At 43.2% G+C, this 4,069-nt stretch overlaps 1 long non-coding RNA gene across 1 annotated transcript; it reads left to right on the top strand.

Annotated features, from left to right (window-relative positions):
* The first annotated feature begins 479 nt into the window (after positions 1 to 479).
* Positions 480 to 3,653, top strand: LOC144588811 (uncharacterized). The gene is made up of 2 exons (XR_013544524.1): positions 480 to 767; positions 3,617 to 3,653. It is a non-coding gene; the product is annotated as an uncharacterized LOC144588811 (long non-coding RNA).
* Positions 3,654 to 4,069: the final 416 nt, after the last annotated feature.

The raw sequence follows: 4,069 nt of genomic DNA, 5'->3' as shown, positions 1-4,069 counted from the left end.
AGGAGAAGGATTAGGGAGTTTGCAACTGAAGTCACAATCGCCCATCTTTCTGCTTACCAAAATCATAGCACCAAGAGGGTGAAGGATGCTGGTCTGGAAGCTTCTTGCTGTTGATGTCACACACAAAATGGCTGCAGGTTCCCTGCTCAGATTCAGAGACAATTCTTGACTGTGGCACCTGGGTTAAGGAGTGCTTGTCTTGGGAGGCCTGGCTAGTCCCTCCCCTACAAACAAAAATGGAAATGTTATGTTTTTTGGCTCCAGCTGCCCAGCAGAAACCACTGCCCCCCCCAAACCAGCTCCAGGAAGAGCGGTTCAATGGAGGCTCTAGGCTCCCTCTCCTTGATGGGGCAGTCTTCTACTGCCCTTCATCACCCAGCGCCTCACATGCTGGGCTGGGGATGGCTGGCTCGCCATGCTTGCCGGATGGCCTCAGCAGGGATGGGACAGTGGGTGGGGGGAGGGAGAGAGGATGGATGAAGAGGGCCACCTTGTCTAGCCCAGTGGCAAGTCAGAGTATGAGGGGGTGAAAGGGCAGCAATTTTGAACCCCTTAAAATATGTGCCTGGGGATGGGACAGAGTCACATTTGCCATCAGGCCTGACTCTACTGAGGGAGGCAGCTCAAATCCAGGGAAAACCAAGCTTCCAGGGGTGTTGTTGTTTTCTGGCTCAGGGTCTGATCCTCATTCTTCATCCTGCAGATATGTGGTGTCCTGAATGCTGTCTATGATGTGGCAAAGGCGTCTCTCTTGGACACTATGAATGGTAAGTTTTTTTTGCCTCTGATCCTGACATACACCATCTAAATTTTGGAACTTGAAAGTAACAGGTTAAGGGGGAAAATCATTACTTAAACATTACTTTAGTAGACATTGTCTAGAGGGGCGGGGTAAAAATCCAATAAACAAACAAACAAACAAACAAACAAACAAACAAACAAACAAATAAATAAATAAATAAATAAATAAAATACTTTTTATTGGAGTCCTACTGTCTGGAGTGGATGAGTGGAAGGAGCATTTGATCTTCATTTATGCAGCAGAGGTTGGGTGCAATTTTAATAACAAAAAGCTCATCAACAAACCTCTTTTGTCTTAACATCTTGGGGGGTCACAGCCCTCCAAACCGGTTTCCCTGTTTCCTTCCACAGGAGGAGATGTCACCCTCCCCATTTCTTTCTAAGCTTAGATCTGTTGCAGGGTTTTGAAATTCGACTGAAGTTCTCTTTTGGCTAAACCACAGAAGTTTAGAGACCACAAAGGAAAATAGCTTCAAGATCCCCACCGCTTCCTTATTGACTGGCACTTAAAAATTCTCAAGAACTCACTCTGAGACATTGGTAGGAGAAAGAAAAAAATATATATACTCACAGTGGCTTGAAATGACAGATGGGTATCCTGCTTTCTTTACGGTACCCATGTTACCGACCAATGAACAAACTAACAGCGACAAACAATGCCACAAACAAGAGTAAAGAGACAGAAAGAATGCAAAGAGGCAGGTCTCTCTTTGAATTCAAAGGCTTTAAGGCATGATGGATTATGAAGATAGTCACCCTGGATCAGAAAAACCCGTACCTGTCACTCAAACTACAGACAGCATGTGGGGTTATAAATAAAGATTGGTACAAATTAAAGATGAATTGCAACATACACACAAAATCCCCAATTCACTGCTTGGTATTCATCAGAGGCAACGTCCCAACAAATATGAATCAATGGATTTTTTTTTTGATTTGTCAATTCTTTGGGTTATAAGATGGAACCCAGGCCCTAAGAGACACCAAAATCACTGAGAAGGTTCCCTTGATGGTACATTTGGTGATGTTCGGCTTTCAGATGTATGAGTTATACATCCACAAAGAGGGAGCATCCAGGGGAAACTCCAGCTGCTAAATGAACTTTCCTGGGGGGGGGGGGAAATGAGTGTTTATAATTCAGATGTCCAAAACCCAAACTTCATCAAACATGCAGGTCTTGTAGAAGAGAGTTGGGAGAAGCTTCTCTATGATTTTGGTGTCTCCAGGTGACAGGAGGGGGCTGAGGGCTTTGAAGTCAAGATTAATCAATGAATCAAGTAAAAATTCATCAGAAAAAAACTATAAATCTGTGATTTGTAATTCCTCGACCTTGATGAACTACAAATCACAACAAATCACCACTTTTTCAATTTGTGTCCATTTCTAGTTAAAAATAAAACTCTCACAAGGCTTTGATTACTTGTGGGAAGGAATAGTCTGTATACAAGAGCTCTATGTTCTCTTTATTTTGTGTCTGAGAAATTTTGGCCTTTAAAAGAAAAACCTTCCTGAATGCTGAGAGATAGCACTGTTGAGGTATTTCGTTTTGGCAGAATGTGGTGTGAGGACCAAAAGCACATAAAAATGTTTTTGGTAAGAACCTACTGAATAGATTGGCCACCCATTATATTTGTTAATTTACTTCAAATGGTACTGATTTATTTCAATACCTTCAGTGAGAGACTCTGGTAGGTCAGAAAGAATAAAACATTTAATTTACTCACAGTTTTTCTTATATAAAAAACCATATGACATATTTTGTGGACCTATTAATTAGTTACATCTCTGATCTTAACTGCTTGGTTAGCTTCATGTTTAATTAGCTGACTTGTTCCATAACTACCTGACATACTGAGAGAAAACTGCACTCTAACTGTTCACCTCAAACTCCATAACCCACACATGCTAGAACAGACAGAAAACTAATTGAGTCCTGACTAGAAAAAGGCAGGGGGAAAAACACTGGTATATAGAAGGAAACAACTGGCTGCTATGGCAACCTTGATTGAGAAAGGTCCCTTCCATCCAAAACCTCTTAAAAGCATCATATGAATATGCAATATATTCATATGCACATCCTGTGATAATCCCGTGCATATATGTATACAGTCTGGTTAGGGGGAATGAGAGAATTCACTTTAGTCTTTACAGGCAAGAAGTAGTGGTATGATTCAGTGACTCGGGAGGAGGAAGAACTGGCCTGGATGAAAGCTTGAAACAACAGGCTTTCACCTAGTCTTTCCCTTTCTCTGGAAACATTTCCTTGCCTATTCTTTTCAATGGGCTGGCAAAATTGGCCCTAAACATTTATTTCCAATAAACTATCTGTCCTGCATAGTAAGTGTGATACTAGTGTTTTTTTTCACACAGAGAAGCACACCAATTTCATTTTAATGTGACAAGCCCAGAGACAGAATATCATGGAAGCAGTTCTCAGAAGGGAGGGAGGTGAGGTCTTACCAGCCTATTCAGGGCTGGGAGAAGAAAGAAAGAAATGAGGGGAAGGAAAGAATCAGCTGTGGATTTTCTTGCTCTCAAAGGAGAACTTCTATCTCCCAGCTTCTTGGATGACCCCCCTGCTGGGCAATGTAGCTGCTGGCTAAGAACTTTTATCAGTTGACCAACCTATCCGTCCATCAATCTACGTATCTAACTGAACAGCGGAACCAAGATTGTCAAAGTTAAGAAGGGCAGCTGCATGATAAGCAGTCCATCCTAAAGACCAAGGAAAATAGGGAGGAACCTACAGGCTGATTTCAGGAAAAGTCCCACTGGGGGTGCCTTGACATCATGGCTTGTTCTTTTTCCATCCTAGTGCCCCTTCCTTTGGGCCCCTACGCAACTCTGAGGTGTGCGCTGGCAGGGCTGCCCTCTGTCTTTGGCACCTACGCTGCTGTAGATATATATGTAAGTATCAATGAAGTTGATGGATGAGTGATGTCCTTCTGAGGCATGAGACCTCACCTATTCGCCCTCCAACCCCGTTAGCACTAACCTCAGAGAGAATCAAATGTCTGCCCTTATTCCTAAGTGAAGACACAACAGGCCGCCATTTTCTGTTCCTTTCCAGATCGATGTTGAGGTGCCAGGAAAGGGGATTCTCTCCATTCCTGACTCAGCCGGCTCCATCAAGGTGCCTTCCCTCAACAACTTTAAGTACTGCCAGTCTTTCCATCCGGAACTCTTCAACATTGTGCTGTCTGTTTTAGCTCCAAAGGAGCCCCAAGAACTGAGCTGCACGCCAGACAAGGTGAGCCGGTGTTGGCGC

The sequence above is a fragment of the Pogona vitticeps genome, chromosome 4 (genome assembly GCF_051106095.1).
Source record: "Pogona vitticeps strain Pit_001003342236 chromosome 4, PviZW2.1, whole genome shotgun sequence".
Classification (NCBI taxonomy): domain Eukaryota; kingdom Metazoa; phylum Chordata; class Lepidosauria; order Squamata; family Agamidae; genus Pogona; species Pogona vitticeps.
Note: the sequence above shows the minus strand (reverse complement) of the source record. Positions and strands in the feature narration are given on the sequence as shown.